Below are 20,692 nucleotides of genomic sequence, written 5' to 3'. Positions count from 1 at the left end.
CAAAGAGTCAGATACCACTTAGCGACTAAACAACAATACAAGCCACACAAACCTTGTATTAACCTCCTTTCCTTCTTATAGACCTCACTCCCTCACTCACCCACTTTGCCGATCCTGGAGAGCCAAAGTCTCCCTTTCTTATTAGCTTCATATTCTTTCCAGGCTGCCAAAGCCAAGAAAATCCTCTTCTAATCCTTTGACACCCTCTAGTTATTGCCCAATCACCTTCTATTCACAGCCCTTGTAAAAAATTTAACAATATTTACTTAACCCAACATAACCAAAATAATATCATTTCAGAATGCAATCAATATAAAAAGTATTAATGAGCTGTCTTACAGTTTCTTTTCTTTATACTGAGTTCTTGTGTATTTTACACCCACAACTCATCTCAGACAAGATACATTTCAAACAGCTACATATGGTGATGTGGCCACCATAATGGACAGCAGAGGTCTAATTCAATGCTCCACCTGATGGAGGATCACAGAGCTTCTCCAGCATCCCCTCACTCGAAAGAATCATCTAGCTCCCTGCTATTCAAATTTCATCACTAGGCATCTTCATCATCACCTGGGGCTTATTAGAAATGCAGAATTTCATGCCCCACGAAGGACCTATTTAAATTAGAATCTGTATTTAAACACTATCCCCAGGTGATTCATTTGCTTAGGAAATTTAAGTCTGATTCACCTCCTGTTAAACACATCCAGTACATGGACTCACTCACTATCCCATCCCTAAGGAAGCCCATTCCATCTTCAAATGGTTCCAAGTATTAGAAATTTATTCATAAGCCCAGCATTATGCTAAGCACAGCACAAGAATTATCTCATTTAAGCCCAGCACTCTGAGACAAACATCCATATAGTCAAAGCCATGTTTTTTCCAATAGTCGTGGAGAGACGTGAGAGTTCAACCATAAAGAAGGCTGAGTGCCAAAGAATTGATGTTTTCAAATTGTGGTGCTGGAGAAGACTCTTGAGAGTCCCTTGGACTGCAAGCAGATCAAACCAGTCAATTTTAAAGGAAGTCAACCCTGAATATTCATTGGAAGGACTGACGCTGAAGCTGAATCTCCAATACTTTGGCCACCTGATGCAAAGAGCCGATTCACTGGAAAAGACCCTGATGCTGGGAAAGACTGAAGGCAAAAGGAGAAAGGGGTGGCAGAGGATGAGATGGTTAAATAACATCACCGACTCAATGCATACGAAATTGAGCAAACTTTATCAACTTAGCAACTACAACTCTATGAAATAGTCTAATTTTGACTCCTTTTGTCATTGTTGCTACTGTCATTGTTGTTTATGGTAAAATATATATAATTTATCATTTTAATAGTTCAGTGGCATTAAGTACATTCACAATGTTGTGCAAACAACACTGCATGCATGCGCAATGGCTAAGTCATATCTGACTCTTTGCAACCACCTGGACTGTAGCCCACCAGGCTCCTCTGTCCATGGAATTTCCCAGGCAAGAATTCTGGAGTGAGTGGCCATTGCCTTCTACAGGGGATCTTCTCCACCCAGGGGTCAAACCTGTGGTTCCTGCTGTCTCTCCTGCATTGCAGGCAGGTTCTTTACCACTGCCACCTGGAATGAGTCACTATCCATTTCCAGAACTTCCCATTATTTCAAACATAAGCCCATTAAACAATCACTTCCCCTTCTACTCTCCCCGCAGCCCTTAATATCCACTGTTCTTTCTGTCTCTCTGAGTGTGACAATTCTAGGTATCTCATATAAGTGAAATCATACAATATTTGTCCTTTTGTATCTAGTTTTTTTCACCTAGTATAGGGTTTCAGTGTTAATCCATGTTGTACTCTATTTCAGAATTTCCTTCCTTTGTACAATAATTATTCCATTGTATATATGTACCAACATTATAGAGTAAGATTAATTAAGATGGTGGACGTGCACTCATCTTCTCCTGTGAGAACACCAAAACTACAACTCACTACTGAACAACCATCAACAGGAGAATGCCAGGTCCCACCAAAAAAAGATACTCCACTTCCAAGAGCAAAGGAGAAACCCTAGCAAGATAGTAGGAGGGGCAAAATTGCATTTAGAATCAAACCCCTTACCTGCCAGATATGCTCAGAGGGCTCAAACAAACATTGTGCACACCAGGACCCAGAGACCCCACAGAGACTGAGCCTGAACTGGGTTTAGGTATCTCCTGTGAAGGTATGGGTCAGCAATGACCTGCCGCATAGGCAAGGGATCTGGGTGCAGCAGACCAAAAGTGAAAACAACATCCAGTTGTGGATGTGACTGATGATGGAAGTAAAGTCTGATGCTGAAAAGAGCAATACTGCATAGGAACCTCGAATGTTAGGTCCACGAATCAAGGCAAATTGGAAGTGGTCAAACAGGAGATGGCAAAAGTGAACAATGACATTTTAGGAATAAGCGAACTAAAATGGACTGGAATGGGTGAATTTAACTCAGATGACCATTATATCGAGTATTGTGGGCAGACCACCTTAGAAGAAATGGAGTAGCCAGCATAGTAAAGAAAAGTCCAAAATGCAATACTTGGATACAATCTCAAAAGCAACAGAATGATCTCTATTCATTTCCAAGGCAATCCATTCGATATCACAGTAATCCAAGTCTATGCCCCAACCAGTAATGCTGAAGAAGCTGAAGCTGAATGGTTCTATGAAGCCTTACAAGACCTTTTAGAACTAACACCCTTTAGATGCCCTTTTCATTATAGGGGACTGGAATGCAAAAGTAGGAAGTCAAGAGATACCTGAAGTAACAAGCAAATTTGGCCTTGGAGTACAAAATGAAGCAGGGCAAAGGCTAGTAGAGTTTTGCCAACAGAACGCACTGGTCATAGCAAACACCCTCTTCCAACGAAACAAGAAGACTCTACACATGGGCATCACCACATGGTCAATACTGAAATCAGCCAAAGATGAAGAAGTTCTACAGTCAGCAAAAATAAGACTGGGGGCTGACTGTGGCTCAGATCATGAACTCCTTATCGCCAAATTCAGACTTAAATTGAAGAAAATGGGGAAAACCACTAGACCATTCAGGTATGACTTAAATCAAATCCCTTATGATTATACAGTAGATGTGACAAATAGATTCAAAGGATTAGATCTGATAGAGTGCCTGAAGAACAATGGGCAGAGGTTCATGACATTGTACAAGAATCAGTGATCAAGAACATCCCCAAGAAAAAGAAATGCAAAAAGGCGAAATAGTTGTTTGAGGAGGCCTTACAAATAGCTGAGAAAAGAAGAGAAGCTAAAGGCAAAGGAGAAAAGGAAAGATATACCAATTTGAATGCAGAGTTCCAAAGAATAGCAAGGAGAGATAAGAAAGCCTTCCTCAGTGATCAATGCAAAGAAATAGACGAAAACAATAGAATGGGAAAGACTAGAGATCTATTCTAAAAAATTAGAGATACCAAGGGAACAGTTCATGCAGAGATGGGCTCAATAAAGTACAGAAATGGTATGGACCTAACAGAAGCAAAAGATATTAAGCAGTGGCAAGAATACATAGAGGAACTATACCAAAAAGATCTTCATGTCTCAGATAACCACAATGATCACTCACCTAGAACCAGACATCCTGGAGTCCAAAGTCAAGCGGGCCTTAGGAAGCATCACTATGAAGAAAGCTAGTGGAGGTGATGAAATTCCAGCTGAGCTATTTCAAATACTAAAAGATGATGCTGTGAAAATGCTGCACTCAATATGCCAGTAAACTTGGAAAACTCAGCGGTGGCCACAAGACTGGAAAAAGTCAGCTTCCATTCCAATCCCAAAGAAGAGCAAATGCCAAAGAATGTCCAATCTACTGCACAACTGCACTCATCTCACACATGAGCAAAGTAATGCTCAAAAATCCTTCCAGCTAGGCTTCAACAGTACATGATCTGAGAAATTCCAGATGTTCAAGCTGGATTTAGAAAAGGCAGAGGAATCAGCAATCAAATTGCCAACATCTGTTGGATCATAGAAAAAGCAATAGAATTCCAGAAAAACATCTGCTTCTGCTTTATTCACTAAGCCAAAGCCTTTGATTGTGTGGATCACAATAAACTGTGGAAAATTCTTAAAGAGATGGGAATACCAGACCACCTGACCTGCCTCTTGAGAAATCTGTATGCAGGTCAAGAAGGAACAGTTAGAACTGGACATGGAACAACAGACTGGTTCCAAATAGGAAAAGGAGTACGTCAAGGCTGTATATTGTCACCCTGCTTATTTAACTTATATACAGAGTACATCATGCAAAATGCCGGGCTGGATGAAGCCCAAGCTGGAATCAAGATTGCCGGGAGAAATATCAATAACCTCAGATATGCAGATGACACCGCCCTTATGGCAGAAAGTGAAGAAGAACTAAAGAGCCTCTTGATGAAAGTGAAAGAGGAGAGTGAAAAAATTGGCTTAAAGCTCAACATTCAGAAAACTACAATCATGGCATCTGGTCCCATCACTTCATGGCAAATAGATGGGGAAACAATGGAAACCGTGAAGACTTTATTTTGGGGGGCTCCAAAATCACTGCAGATGGTGGTTGCAGCCATGAAATTAAAAGACGCTTACTCCTTGGAAGAAAAGCTATGATCAACCTAGACAGCATATTAAAAAGCAGAGACGTTACTTTGCCAACAAAAGTCCATCTAGTCAAAGCTATGGTTTTTCCAGTAGTCATGTACGGATGTGAGAGGTGGACTATATAGAAAATTGAGTGCCGAAGTATTGATGCTTTTCATCTGTGGTGTTGGAAAAGACCCTTGAGGATCTCTTGGACTGCAAGGAGATCCAACCAGTCCATCCTAAAGGAAATCAGTCCTGAATACTCATTGGAAGGACTGATGCTGAAGCTGAAACTCTGACACTTTGGCCACCTGATGTGAAGAACTGACTCATTGGAAAAGACCCTGATTTTGGGAAAGATTGAAGGCAGGAGGAGAAGGGAGTGACAGAGGACGAGATGGTTGGATGGCATTACCGACTCGATGGACATGAGTTTGCGTAAGCCCCGTGAGTTGATGATGGATAGGGAAGCCTGGTGTACTGCCCTCCATGGGGTCACAAAGAGTCAGACACGACTGAGCAACTGAACTGAACTGAACTGATATATGTACCACATATTGCTTATCCATTCATATGTTGATGGACATTTGGGTTGTTTTCACCTTTTGGTCACTGTAAATAATGCTGCTTTGAAAATTGGTTACAAGAATCTGTTTGACTCCTTGGTTTGAATTATATTGGTTGACTCCTTGCTTTGAATTCTTGGGCCTACACCTAGGAGTGGAATTGTTGGGCGATATGGTAATTCTATATTAAACTTTTCAAGGAACTACCAAACTGCTTTTCATAGCAGCTTCATTATTTTGTTATAGCTTTTTTAAAAAAATAAGAACAGTTATTGTGGCTTTATTTCTGATCAGAACATTTTAAAAATATCCTCTTTTAAGAAAACTGGAGTGGAAAGATAAGATTTTTATAAAAATCTATAATCCTATATCCTATAAAATTCTTCACATGTTGATAAATGTTCTTTCTGAATTTCTTTTTATGACAACTGTTTCTCTAAATAAAGGTTTCTTTACCATGGAATTCTAAACATGTTTTTGAAGGAATAGTATTTTAGAGTTGTGCTTGCCTTAAATATACATGATTTTTCAAGTAATTTGCAGCTGTCAGAAATTATGTTTATGAGAACCGTGTAATAATAATAAAAGTAGTAAAAAAAAAAAACCCAACTCTACCTTCTATTGACTTCTGTACTTCAGAAACTTTTCACGTGCCGACTCTATTCCTTAACTCTGTTTAGGCTTTCTCACTGATGGGCCAGGTTTCACCAGCTGTGTGGTCTTGGACAAGTACCCACCCTGCCTGTTCCTAAATTTCCTCCCCTGTGAAAACAACGCTCCTATTAGCACCCACCTCCTGAGTTTCTGAGCATTCAAATGTGATGATCCATGTAAGGCACTTGGAATAAAACCTGGCACACCACAAGCATTCCAGACATGCCTTTTCACCAAGTAAATTCCAGGTCCCCTGAAAGTTTAAACATGAAAAAGAAAACCAAACTATGACAGTAGTAGAAGAAAATTCAAGTGAACACTTTTATAACCGTGGGGCTGAAGAAGAGTTTCTAAGCATCCTATCAGAGGCAGAGACAACAAAAGGATTATTAGAACTGACAACACAATAAAAATCATTTCTGAATGGCAGAAAACACCAAAGAGTTAGAAGATGAACAATAATTTAGGGAAAAAATTGTAACAAATTTGACAGACTAAAAGCTCTTTAGTATACAATGAGCTTCATAACTTAAAACAATACAAACACTGAAAGGTTATTTTCCTAGAATAGTGGACAGAAGATAATAAGCAGCAAAGCAAGACATTCTGATGTGGCCAGTTCTTCTGTGGGGACATTCTGATGAGCCCTGTTGACACAACTACTCTAGTGCAGCTGTGGTTTCCCCAGTGTTCCGTCCCAATGCACAGTGCAATTCAGTCTCCAGGCCTGCTCTCTCTCCTCACCTTCAGTCCAGAGGACTTTCACTTTCCATCTGAGTCCTTTCTGCATTGCTTATATTTTCTTTTCTGAAAGTGTTACTTCTAATCTGAAAACAGTAAAAAAAAAAAATCATCTTTATAAAAGAGATTTTATGATACTAACTACATTTGCATACTCAAATCCTGAAAGAAAAGTTGGCTTTAGTTAAGCTTTTTTCCTCTATAGTCTGGAGTTGAGGATAAAGAATCTTGTGTTCTAAATGCCTTCCTTCTCTATATGTATGGATACATATATAAATACATCTAGATAGATAGACATGTCTGTATATCAGATTCATTCATTAATTCACTGATAAGTACCTACAAGCACCTACTGTGTGCCAGGTACTCTGCTGGGCATGGGAAACCTAGTGATGAACTAAAAACAGCCCCTGCCACCACGGAACAGACAGTCTGTTTGAGGGAGGAGCAGGCAAAAAGGAAGGAAATATTCAGGTTAATAACATATTATTAAGTGTAAAGAAAAATGAAGCAAGGAAAGGACACAGAGAATGGCAGGAGCTGCTGTTTTAGATTAAATGGTCAGGAAGGCCTCTCTAATGAAATGATATTTGAAGAGAAGCATGAAAGAGGTGAGAGAGGGAGCCCTAAGGATCTTTGAGATCATTCTAGGCAAAGAGAACAGCAATAGCAAAGGCCCCTAAGCAGGAGTGAGCCAGGTGTGTTTGAGGAATATCCAGATCACCAGAGTGGCTGGAGCAGATGGATAAAGAGGGACAGCAGTTGGAGATGAGGTCAGAAACATAAGAGCTGGGGCAAACCGTGTAGGGCTATAACACCCTGGTAACAACTTTGGATTTTATTCTAAGAGTCTGAGATAGTTGACATTGTCAGGAAAGAGCAAACCCACAAAAAACGGAGGTATCTATTCTTCACATTTTTATTTTTAAGTGAAGAAGAGAGTAATTTCCATTAAAACAAATGGCCCCAGGTTATATGTGATTATAGATTCAAATGGTGCCCAATCCCTGACCCTCTTTCACTGCCCCATCACTGATACCTGTGCCTCAAACTGCAGGAGTTAACAATAGGGAAATCTCATGTTTGCATGTTGTGGGTAGAAGAATTCACACAGCAGGCTTGGTAACTTACTCCTTGCCTGTCTCCAAGAGAACCATAACTGATCCTTAGCCAACCCAAAAGAATGTGTCTGACCAGAGTGTTCTTTATATCACCAATGGACTGATGATTTTGTTGTGTACACCTGGAGTAGCAGTCACTGTTGTATCATCTTGTTAGGGTTGCTTCACACAGAAATATCAAGATTGATGGCGTGAACCCGTTTTCATTGCTTGAGTCAACTAGAATGTTAGGGTGCTGAGTTTTCCGGTCATGGCCAGTTGTTGGCAACTGAAAATTATGAACACACAAATAAGTAGACTTATTGTGGTGAGCATTTTACAATATATACAAATACTAAATCATTATGCTGTACATCTGAAACTAGTATGTTATATGCCAATTACACCTCAATAAAAATAAATATTCTACAGCTAAAAAGAAAATGAAATCATAAAAATTTATAGGATGTAGCTAAAGCAATTGTTAGAAGAAAGTTTATAGCACTAAATGCCTATACTAGAAAACATTAAGGACCTGGAAACAATGACTTTAGCTTTCACATTAAAAAATTTAAAAGGATTTCCCTGGTGGTCTAGTGGTTAGGACTCTGTGCTTCCACTGCAGCGGGGAATGGGCTTGATCCCTGGTCAAGGAACTAAGATCTTGCATGCTTCATGGTGTGGCCAAAAAAGAAGAAAGAAATTAAAAGATAAAAAGCAGATTAAACTTAAAGTAAGAAAATAAACCCAAAATAAAGATGACAGAATTCAAACACCATGAAAACAGAAAAACAAAGAAAAGCTGGTTCTTTGAGAATGTCAATAAACTATAAAACATAGATCCTACAAATATTGTGTCTAAAATGATCCCCGTTGATGCTTGCTTCCCAGTATTCATGCCCCTGTGTAGTCCTCTCCCCTTGAGTCTGAAGTGACCTAGTGACTTGCTTCTAACCAGTAAAACATAGCAAAGGTAGGGGGATGTCATTTCCATAACTAGGCTATGACTCCATCTTGCTACCCTCTATGGCTGACTTGAATGAAACAAGCTGCCATGCTGGAGGCCCCTCTTGCCAACATCCAGCAAAAAATTGAGGACCTCAGTTCAACAACCCACAAGGAACTGAATCATGTTAACACTCATGTGAGCATAGAATTGGATTCTTCCCTAGTCAGGTCTTCAGATGAGACCCTGGCCCTGGCTGACAGGGCCTTTGATTACAGCCTTATGGGAGACCTTGAACTGAGGATCCAGCTAGTGAAAGTGAAAGTGTTAAGTTGCTTAGTTGTGTCCGACTTTGTGAACTCATGGACTGTAGCCTGCCAGGCAAGAATACTGGAGTGGGCTGCCATTCTCTTCTCCAGGGGATCTTCCCAACCCAGGGATTGAACCTGGGTCTCCTGCACTGCAGATTCTTTACCGTCTGAGCCACGAGGGAAGCCCAGCTAAGCTGTACCCAAATTCCTGAACTGCAGAATCTGTGAGACAATAAATATGTATTGTTTTAAGCTGTTTAGTTTTGGATAACTTATTATTTAGAAATAGCTAAGTAGTATGAATGCAAAATGATAAGGAAATACTATCAACAGCTTTATGATAATAAATTTGATAATGAAAAGGATAAACGGAAATTTTTTAAAAAATACACAAACTGTCAAAGCTCATTCAAGAAGAAATCAGGGTCTTCCCTGGTGGTCCAGTGGTTAAAATCTGCCTTGCAATGCAAGGGACACCAGTTTGGTCCCTGATCTTGGAAGATTCCACATACCTCAGAGCAACTAAGCCTGTGTGCCATAACTACTGAGCCCAGGCTCTAGAGCCTGTACTCGGCAACAAGAAGCCACTGCAGTGAAAAGTCCATGCGCTGCAATGAAGAGTAGCCCCCGCACATTACAGCTAGACAAAGCTTGAGTGTAGCAACGAAGACCCAGTGCAGCTAAAAATAAATAAATAAGTCTTGGAAAAAAGAAATCAGCAACAGACATATGGATACTGGTGGGGAGGGTGGGATGAATTGAGGGACTGAGATTGACAAATGTGCACTAGTATGATACAATAGATAAATAATGAGAACCTACTGTATAGCACAGGGAGCTCCACTTAATGCTCTGTAGTGACCTAAATGGGAAGGAAATCCAAAAAAGAAAAAAGAGATATAAATATACATATGGCTGATTCACTTGGCTGTACAGCACAAACTAACACAACATTGTAAGGCAACTATACTCCAATAAAAATTAACTTAAAATATTTTTTAAAAAGCCTCCAAAAGAAGAAATCAACAACCCAACTAGCCCTACAACTATTACAAAAATTAATTTGTAGTTTAAAAACTTTTCCACAAAAGAAACTTTAGGCCCAGATGATGTCACTGGTGAATGTTCCTAAACATTTAGTAAGGAATTATTGCAATTCTACACAAACTCTTCCAGAAAATAGAAGCTACCAAATTACTTTCCAGCCTATTCTGTGAGACCTGCATTACTCCAGAATCAAAATCAAAGACCGGAGAAGGCAATGGCACCCCACTCCAGCACTCTTGCCTGGAAAATCCCATGGACGGAAGAGTCTGGTAGGCTGCAGTCCATGGGGTCGCTAAGTCGGACATGACTGAGCAACTTCACTTTCACTTTTCACTTTCATGCATTGGAGAAGGAAATGGCAACCCACTCCAATGTTCTTGCCTGGAGAATCCCAGGGACAGGGGAACCTGGTGGGCTGCCATCTATGAGGTCGCACAGAGTCAGACACGACTGAAGTGACTTAGCAGTAAATTCAAAGACATTATAAGAAAGAAAACAAAGAACAAGATTCCTCAAGAACTTATATGCAAAAATTTTTAGCAAAATTTTAGCAAGTAAAGTCTGCTGCTGCTGCTGCTAAGTCACGTCAGTCGTGTCCGACTCTGTGTGACCCCATAGATGGCAGCCCACCAGGCTCCCCCATCCCCGGGATTCTCTAGGCAAGAATACTGGAGTGGGTTGCCATTTCCTTCTCCAATGCATGAAAGTGAAAAGTGAAAGGGAAGTTGCTCAATTGTGTCCAACTCTTCGCGACCCCATGGACTGCAGCCTACCAGACTCCTCCATCCATGGAATGTCCCAGGCAAGAGTATTGGAGTGGGGTGCCATTGCCTTCTCAGAAGTAAAGTCTAACAATATGTAAAAAGGATGCTTCATCATGACTACGTGGGATTTATCTGAGGAATGCAGATTATGTTTGACTATCAAAAATCAATCACTGTAATCAAAACAGTATAGCACTGGCACAAAAACAGACATATAAATCAGTCGAAGAGGATAGAAAACCCAGAAATAAACCCATGCACTTAAGATCAATTAATGTACAAAAAGGGCTTCCTGGGTAGCTCAGCTCGTAAATGCAGGAGACCCCAGTTGGACTTCCTGGGTCAGGAAGGTTCCCTGGAGAAGGGATAGGCTACCTACTCCAGTATTCTTGGACTTCCCTGGTGGCACAGATGGTAAAGAATCCATCTGCAATGTGGAAGACCTGGGTTTGATCCCTGGGTTGAGAAGATCCCCTGGAGGAGGGCATGGCAACCTAGTCCAGTGTTCTTGCCAGGAGAATCCTCATGCAAAGAGGAGCCTGGTGGGCTACAGTCCATGGGGTCACAAAAGAGTCGGACATGACTGAGTGACTAAATACACAGCACAGTGTGAACAAAGGAGACAAGAATATACAATGGAGAAAAGACAGGCTCTTCAATAAGTGGTGCTGGGAAAACTGCACAGCTATATGTAAAAGAATGAAATTATATATATACATAAATAAACTCAAAACACATTAAAGACCTACATGTAAAACTGGATAATATAAAACCCCTAGAGGAAAACATAGGCAGAACACTCTTTGGCATAAATCACAGCAACATTTTTTTGGGGGGGGATTGTCTCCTAGAGTAATGTAAATAAAAACAAAAATGAACAAATGAGACCTTATTAAACTTGAAAGCTTTTGCACAGCAAAAGAACCCATAAACAAAATGAAAAGCCACCCCACAGAATGGGCAGAAATATTTGCAAATGATGTGACCAACAAGTAATTAATTTCCAAAATACACAAACAGCTGATACAGCTTAATAGCAAAAAAACAAACAACCCAATCAAAAAATGGGCAGGAGATCTAAATAGACATTTCTTCAGAGAAGACATACAGATGGCCAAATGAAAAGATGCTCAATATCACTCTTACTAGAGAAATACAAATCAAAACTATAATGAGGTATCACTTCACACCATTCAGGATGACCATCATCAAAAAGTCTACAAACAATAAATGCTGGAGGGTGTGGAAAACAAGAAACTCTCCTATACTGTTGGTGGAAATGTAAATTGGTGCAGTCACTGTTGAGAACAGTATGGAACTTCCTTAAGAAACTAAAAATAGAACTACCATAGATCCCAGAATCCCATTCCTGGGCATATATCCAGAGAAAACTGTAATTTGAAAAGATACAAGTACTTCAGTGTTCATAGTAGCACTATTTACAATAGTCAAGACATGGAAGCAACATAAATGTACATCAATAAATGGATAAAGAAGATGTGGTACATACAAAATGGAATATTAGTAATAAAAAAGAATGAAATAATGCCATTTGCAGCAACATTGATGGACCCAGACATTATCATATTAAGTGAAGTAAGTCAGAGAAAAACAAATATATGATATCACTTCATGGAATCTTAAAAAATTATATAAATGAACTTATTTATAAGACAGAAATAGACTTACAGACACAGAAAGCAAACTTTTGGTTACCAAAGGGGAAAGTAGAGGGAAGGGATAAATTTGGAGTTTGGGATTAACAAATACACACTATTATATATTAAACAAATTAATAACAAGGACCTACTGTACAACACAGGGAACTATACTCAATATTTTGTAGCAACCTATATGGGGAAAGAATCTGAAAAAGAATATATATGCACACATGTATATATATAACTGAATGAATCTGCAGTATACCTAAAATTAACACGACATTATAAGTCAATCATACTTCAATAAAAAATCAATTAAAAACAAAAATTTAAAGAAAATGTATAACTAAATCACTTTACTGTACACTTAAAACTAATACAACATTGCAAATTATACTTCAATTATAAAAAGAAAATTAATCACTGTAATTCACCATATTAATAAAAGAATAAAGAAAATATACAATCATCTCATTAGACACAGAAAGCATTGGACAAAAGCATAAAATTTTTTAGCAAAAGCATAAAATCTCTTAGAATAGAAGAGGTCTTCCTCAGTCTGAAGAAAATCTATAGCTAACATCATATTTAATAAGAAACTGAATGATTTTCCCTTAACATCAGGAACAAATCAAAGCAATCTACTTTTACCACTTGTATTCAATATTATACTAAAAATTCTAGTCAGAGCAGTAAGACAAGAAAAAATGCATCTAGGGTAGAAAGGAAAATGTTAAGTTCTCATTATTCAAACATGATAAATTGTTGAAACTGAAAATCTTAAAGAATGTATTAATACAAGAAAGCTACAACAACTAACAAATGAGCCTAGAAAGGCTCATTTATAGCATATAAGGCTGTAAGGCTCATTACAGCATATAAAGTCAATATACAAGAGTCAATTATATTTTCATATATTAGTCAGACATTAGATTTTCAAAATAATTTAAAACTGCATCAAAATATGAAATATTTAGGGATAGATGTAATGAAAAATGTGCAAGACCTAGACATTGAAAACTACAAGACTATGAAAGATCACTAAGCAAAATTAAAGACTGGTTAAATAGAAAAAAATACTATCCTCATGAGCTGGAAGACTCAATGTTGATATGATGTCAGTTCTCCTCGAGTTGAGGAATAGATTCAACACAATACCAACCAAAATCCTAGGAGGCTTTCCAGTAAAAATTGATAAACTAATTCTAAAATTCATAATTGATATGCAAAGGACCTAGAATAGACAAAACAATTTTGAAAAAGGATGGCAAAGTTAAACATTTACACTATCTGATTTCAAGATTTATCATAAAGGTACAGTAATCAAGACATAATAGTACTGCTGGAAGGATAGACACAGTGATCAACAGAACGGAACAGATGGTCCAGAAGTTGACCCATACATGTATGGTCAACTGATTTTCCACTGAGGTGACAAGGATAATATTTTCAATAAATGATGCTGTAAAAATTGGATAATCTTACACACAAAAAAAATCACTCATTTTATGTTTCATATAGCAATAAACTCGCAATGAATCATAGACCTAAAGGATAAATATTTCTTGAAATGTTATGTAGCAGTTAATTTCTGATACAAAAAGATTCTATGGTATAAAAAATGTAAAGAATTAGATTCCTCTCTTGAAGATGTATAATTTACAATATCCAATCAAAAACTGAGAAATTCAACAATAAACAAATCTGCTTAATTTGGTTTCACCCAGTAATCACAAATGTATTTGATCATGGAGCTGTTTATCTGCACACTAGTAATATTGTATAAAATACACTTTGGAAACCATGGTCTTGTTCCAAACTTTTGCTTTACACACGAGGAATGGGATATCTAGATAGAGTGATTCACTTGACCAAGACCACTTGAATAAAAGAACATGTCTCCAGGCTGAAATCTTCTGTTCCTTGTATTACACAACAGATTATCATTTTCATTCAGTTTGGTGTATGCTTTGAAGGCTTCATTAAACAAGTGTTGCTTGTATTTCTGGGTTTCCACTACTCCATGGGCTGTCTGTATTATATCACTTATTAGCATATAGTACCATCACTTGTCTTTCCCATGGAATTCAGCACTCCTGCCCAGGGAATGTGAACTGATCATTTTTCTTTTGTCCACACAGTTCCAGTGACTTGAATACAACAGAATATCAATCAATAAATGTTTCACAAATGAAAGGAGGGGGCAGATTTCTATGTAAACAGTCCAAGGACAAGAGAACAGATATCTAAGAGTACAAGACTCCAAGTTGGAAAAAAGATACTGAGCAAAAGTGATACCATGGAGGGAGACAGGATTGGTGGGAAATTAAGAACAGCACAGCAAGAAATCAGGAAAGAAGAAACAATTAGATACAGTGGTATCTTTAATTCAGAGAAGATATTTGGTTCAGGACAGCTGGTACCTTACTGCACAATTAGCTATGCTAAAGGCCAAGAAAATGCCTTGCTCCATGCAAAAAAAAAAAAAGAAAGTGCACAGTAAGACATATTAACATTAAAATAATCATTTCAGTTAGGTAACATTGGATATATATCATAAACAAGTAGATATTCAATATATTGAGGGAAATCATTTCAAGCTTGTTATTCTCAAAATAAAAGTATTAGAATATATGAAAACAAAAGCACATCACAAAAAGAAGGACTTCCCTGGTGGTACAGGGGATAAGAATCCGCCTGTCAACGTAGGGGACACAGGTTCAATCCCTGGCCGAGAAGACTCCACAAGCCTGCAGAGCAACTAAAGTCCATGGACTACAATTAGTGAGCCTGTGCTCCAGAGCCTGCAAGCCGCAACCACGGAGCCCATTTACCTAGAGCCCATGCTCCACAACAAGAGAAGCCATCCCAGTGAGAAGCCCATGCACCTCAGGACGAGTAGCCCCCACTCATCACAACTAGAGAAAGCCTGCAGGAAGCAACAAAGACGCAGCACAACCAAAAATAAATAAACGAAAGAAACTAATATTTATTGAGCATGACAAACTCTTGACAGACACACCCCATTAGGTCTCATAACTACCCTGTGAGGTAAATAGCTCCCCTTGCCTTTAAAAAGATTTGAGAAACTGAGGCGTTCTGTCTTCTAAGAATCTGCATTCTGTCATAAGAATCTGGGTTGACTCAGTTTTTTTCTCAATAACTTCCCAAACCAAGAAAAACCTCTTAATGTAGGGAACTTCTCCAATGTCTCCAATTTTACAAAGAGTTTAATTTTCCTCACTTACACAACCCTTGGTTGAGCACTTTTTTAAAAAAATGGTTAAGAGGTCCATATCTTGCTCAGAACAAACTGCAGGAATTCAAAACAGCTGCCTCTCCAAGGAGCATCCAAGACTGTTAAGAGTTCCCAGCATGGTTTGTATCAAAATCAATTTGTAACTTTTCATGGGAACAGAAGTAAAAAGAGGAATGAGTGTTTATAGAGTGCTTAATAAATTCCAGATATTCTACTAAACAATTTATAAAGCTTCTTTTATGTAATTCTCACACTCCCCTTACAGATAAGATAGACCTTGCTTCTGGAATGTTGATAAAAATTTACGTTTCAAAAGTTTGAAAAACAAAGTACAAAAATGGGCTAAATGTTTAATAATGGAGTTAGTCATAAATACACAGAAAGTAAACTTCAAGACAGCACTAATCTAGGAATAAAAATCTCATTTAATTTTAAATCTAAATTTCTATTCATTTGTATCATTTATTTCATTAACATTGTAAATAATAGTCCACAAATACACAGCAAATGCATTGAGGGATTTGACTTTCCAACAATACGGTGGTTCTGTTTTGAAAAACTAGTCACTTACATGAGAGATTTTAAGATCGTTAAATTTGCATTCTAATTTTTTGCCTCTGAGCTTCATTTTGGAAGAAAGAAAATCTCACTACATTTACTCTACATTTACGTATATGCAGTCAAAATTGTGTCCAATGACACTACCACACACAGTAAAGATTCACCATATGACAGTTTGATAGAACAAGTGTTGGTTCTGCCTCTTATGCAGCAGTTAACAACAAAATTCAACCATTTAATAACAAAAAATATCAGCCAAAACCAAAGGGGTTTTTAAGGTATTAAATTATTTCCTATGCCAAAAATAAAAAGCCAAAACAGTCTTAAAATAAAAGCGCCCAGTTAAAACTGGCTGAAAATTCTAGCCTTGTACTTTCTTATAACTGACATCTTTCAGATGTCACCTGCATGCCTGCTAAGTTGCTTCAGTAGTGTCTGACTCTTTGCAACCCTATGGACCATAGCCTGCCAGGCTCCTCTGTCCATGGAAATTCTCCAGACAAGAATACTGGAGTGGGCTATAATTTGCTTCTCCAGAGGAATCTTCCCCATCCAGGGATTGAACCGGGTCTTTTACATCTCCTACATTGGCAGGCAGGTTCTTTATCACTAGCGCCACCTGGGAAGCCCAGATAGCATTAACTGTAGTAATCTGATCTTGGAGAAGGGATTTGAAAGGGATATTGGGAAAAAAAAATTAACCTTTTTTCATATAATACTTTAAATACCTAAATTCCTAATAAGTATCAGGGTCAGAGAGTGACTCATGATTTCACTGTTTTCAACTGGTTAAACAAAATGACCTCTCTGGCAGTCAAGTTTTAAATCTGCAAGTCTAGACATTACATCAAAATTCAGATGTCCGAGTCAGGGAAGCTGGACTCTGGCCCCGAGAACTGCTGCTCAAAGCCGATGGAATTCAAGCTGCCTAACCTCCAGATCGCTTTTTTCCCCCAATTTTTTTCTTGCCTATTTTTGTTTATAAACTTCCGCAGCTTTCCAAGATGCCGCGGAAAGTTCTCATACCGAACTGAAGTGGAGCGGGTTGTTCAGCTCCTAGGTCTCTACAGTGGCCACGCGCTGCGGCTGACTTTCATCTTAGGACCCCTTCCAGCAGGTCCTAAACTGGGGGAAAAGGTTTAGTGAGAGACCACCAAAGCCAGAGTGGGGAGTGGGCAGATGGAGCAGGGCGTCAGGAAAGAGAAAGAAGGCTGGGGGCGCCGGGCTGATTCCCAAGGTCCCCTACTAGTTCCCAAAGAGGTGCGGGCGGGAGGCGGAAGAGCCCAGGCCGGGTAAGAGGTCCCTTGGGCATCCCTGCCAGCTGGGCAGCAGCGGCGGCCAGTAGAGACAAGAAGTGACCCGCTCGCCCCTCAAGGATAGAATGGCCCTGATGCTGGGAAGGCGCCTGTGGCAGGGCCAGGTCCAAGCGGCCGCCGGATATCCTCAACGGGGCCCTGGAGTCAGAAAGCGGGTCCAAGGACCGTTGTTAAAAAGAAAACAACGTCTCGCTGTCGCCCAGCATCCTCCTCCCTTGGCTTGGCTTCCTCCCACTTTTGCCGTCGTGCCCGCGGCCGACCAGCTCGGCACCTACCAAGACCACAAGGCTCGCTGGGCTCGGAAGCCGCGGTCTGCCCCACGCGCCCCCGAGCCCGGGCCCCGGCCCCAGACCCCCATGTCGCCCGCAGACTCGCGATCCCGGACTCGCGGCCCGCATCCCTCCCCCGTGCAGACCGGGCCAGAGGTTCCCCGCGGTAGCGCGGGAGTCGGGGCGCGGGCCAGGGTCACTCCTCTCCCCGTCGCCAGCCCGAAACTGCCAGCCGCCCCACAGTAGCATCCAGCCACCCGGATTCCAGTTCCTTGAGTGGGGAGAGCGCCTCTGGTTCACCCAGAGCAGGGGCTCTGAGTCCAGGCGAGGGAGGCGGCCCACCGTCCCGATCGCCCCTTCCTCCCGGGCGAGTGGGCCGTCTCCGGGAACAGAGCCGGTGGGCCGCCTCGGGCGGGCATTTTTGTCGCTGGGGTGGTCTCAGCACCGACTAGGCCCCAGCGCCCCCTCTGGCGCGCCCCCTTCGCCTGGAAGAACCCCTGGTTAACCCGTTAGTCGCCGCCTCGCTGGCGCCACCTGCGCGGGGGAAGTAGGGGCCCTCCGGAGGCTGAGGGGCGGGGGGCGCAGAAAGGCAGGCGGGAATCTGAAGCGAGGGGGAGGAGAAGGGAGATTCTGCACAGCGGGAGGACAAAGCCGCCTGTAGGGGAGGGCAGGGCGGCCGAGAGGCTTGCAGGCCCCTGGGGAGTGCGGGGCGACGGGCACCGGGGCGCCTCCAGCCTTCTGCTCTTCCAGCTACTCCCTCTGTCCCGAAGCGGAGCCAGAAGGAGATGCAGCTGCGGACGCATCTGGATCCGCTGCCCAGGCCATTGATGGCTGCCGTCTCCGAGCCAGCGGCTCTGGCTGCTGGCGACTCAGGCCTGGGCCGGCTACGCTGCGCTTGGAGGAAGAAGATGCGCGCGTGAGTGAAGGGAGGCCAGGCTACCTCGGCCTACCCTCGGAGTAGGTTTAGGTTGATCACATTCGGTGCGGAGCCCAGTGCAGAATAAAGGGCAGAAACTCCCTCAAACTCGACAAAGCAGTGTGGGCTTCAGGTTTCCAAACACGGCACTCACCGAGCCCTTCACGCCCAGAATCATTTCCTCCCACCAGAATCCAACTTTTCATCCTTCGAATAACAATTGATTCAGAGCGAGAAATAGCCAGCTCCCCATATCCTCAGTCACGGGGACTTCTGTGTGGGTACTGACCGGGAGAATTTTTCATAATTAACATGTCACAGAACTTGCAGTGGGACCAGTCCTTGGAAATGGATCAGGACGGTCCTTTTCATTTTACCACGGAGAACGATCACATAGCCACTATCTGGCACAACTGGACTTGGCTTGAGGAAGAACCCGAAAACGGAGGAGAAAGAAGAGATAACTGAACCTCCATTCAGTTCAATTCCGAATTCAGGAAGAAATACCAGTGACAGACAGTCACCTTTGGGGTCAGTGAATTCAGTAAAGAATGGTAAGGCCCAGGCAGAAGAGGCTGCTGAGAAGGAAAACACATCCAGAGTAATGAATTCAAGGAAACAGCATGCCAAGAAGGAGCCATTGGTACTCTGAGCTGGATGGAAACAAGAAGGTTAATTCAATGGAAAATATACTTTCTTAGAATGGGAGTTGTCCAGCAGGGAAGGCGATTGTAGCTTTGTGGTTGTTCAGTCGCTAAGCTGTGTCCAGCTCTGCGACCCCATGGACTGTAGCCCGCTAGGCTCCTCTATCCATGGGATTTCCCAGTCAAGAATACTGGCATAGGCTGTCATTCCCTTCTCCAGGGGATTTTCATGATGCTGTCAATGGCTAACCCAAGACCCTGTATCAGACAGACCCTGTGGTAACTTCCCCAATATCCTCTTCTTATCTTGGTGGCCACCTCCTGTTCCTTAATGTCACATCCTTGCCCTAACTCCCTCCCAGAACATATGATTCCAATCTTAGCAAATTAGCACAATTCAAATCCAAATTAATCAGCCTTGTCCCATTCCTTGCCACTGGCTGGCTATGAGCATAATCTAATTGGGGAAGGGGAGAGTAGCAATTTCCCGGGGCTTTGGAGAAACTTTTTCTTTCATTATCTGGAGGAGTGTGGAAGCAAGCAACCACCTCCTCTTCATGTGCTCAAAGAAACAAAGAGCCCCTGATAACTGCAGGCAGCCACATATCAGCAGTAAGAAAGAGCCAAGTCAAAATAAAGCACACATCAAGAAGCACAGGCAGGAAGAAATCTGACTCTGGTGTCATTTTTGAGCCTCTGAATCAAGCAGCTTTTGAGTCTAGGTCTACCCTCAGTGATTAGGGTAGTGAGATTTGAGTTTTCTGTTCATTGTCATTTCGTGTTTCTAACTAATACAGGCCCAATGATCATTTTTGATAGCAAAGACCCAAGCATCAAATGGGCAGATGGATTAAATAACTTTTGAGGCCCACAGTGATAAGAGACTACCACATTTGAGTAGTAGAGCTAAAAGGAAATCCTGGAGCAGGAAGAAGCCCGTAACCTGATCTGAGGGGTTCACGTCTGCTTTCAAGAGTAATGAACAGCCAACTTTTCACCCTTTACAGACAACTGATTCAGAGGAAGAAACAGCCATCTACCCAAATCCTCAGTCATGGCGAGTGACTCCTCTGAGGGACTAATTGGTAGAACTTTTCATAGCTATTGGGGCCACAATATTTTTACTTTATACTTTCTTTTTCTTAGTAGACTGCAAATCCCATGAAAGCTGGGGTTGCCAGGCATTTTTGTATAACATACTACAAAGCAGACACTCAAAAAATGGGAGCTGGAATGAAATCTATCAATCATTTGACATTATAACAGAAAAAAATTTATGCCACAATGTAGTCTTTGTATGTGTCATTTTAAATTATTTTTAATGACACATTTTATTATTCCCACCAGGGGATTTC

General features: G+C 41.0%; 1 long non-coding RNA gene across 1 annotated transcript; it reads right to left on the bottom strand.

The window, feature by feature from the left end:
• Positions 1-6,095: 6,095 nt before the first annotated feature.
• On the bottom strand, positions 6,096-18,055 carry LOC138931185 (uncharacterized). Its single transcript, XR_011446445.1, has 4 exons — positions 17,219-18,055; positions 9,723-9,762; positions 7,787-7,932; positions 6,096-6,629 (listed from the first exon to the last, which is right to left on the bottom strand). It is a non-coding gene; the product is annotated as an uncharacterized lncRNA (long non-coding RNA).
• Between the last annotated feature and the right edge of the window lie 2,637 nt (positions 18,056-20,692).

The sequence above is a fragment of the Ovis canadensis genome, chromosome X, assembly GCF_042477335.2.
Source record: "Ovis canadensis isolate MfBH-ARS-UI-01 breed Bighorn chromosome X, ARS-UI_OviCan_v2, whole genome shotgun sequence".
NCBI lineage: Eukaryota > Metazoa > Chordata > Mammalia > Artiodactyla > Bovidae > Ovis > Ovis canadensis.
Note: the sequence above shows the minus strand (reverse complement) of the source record. Positions and strands in the feature narration are given on the sequence as shown.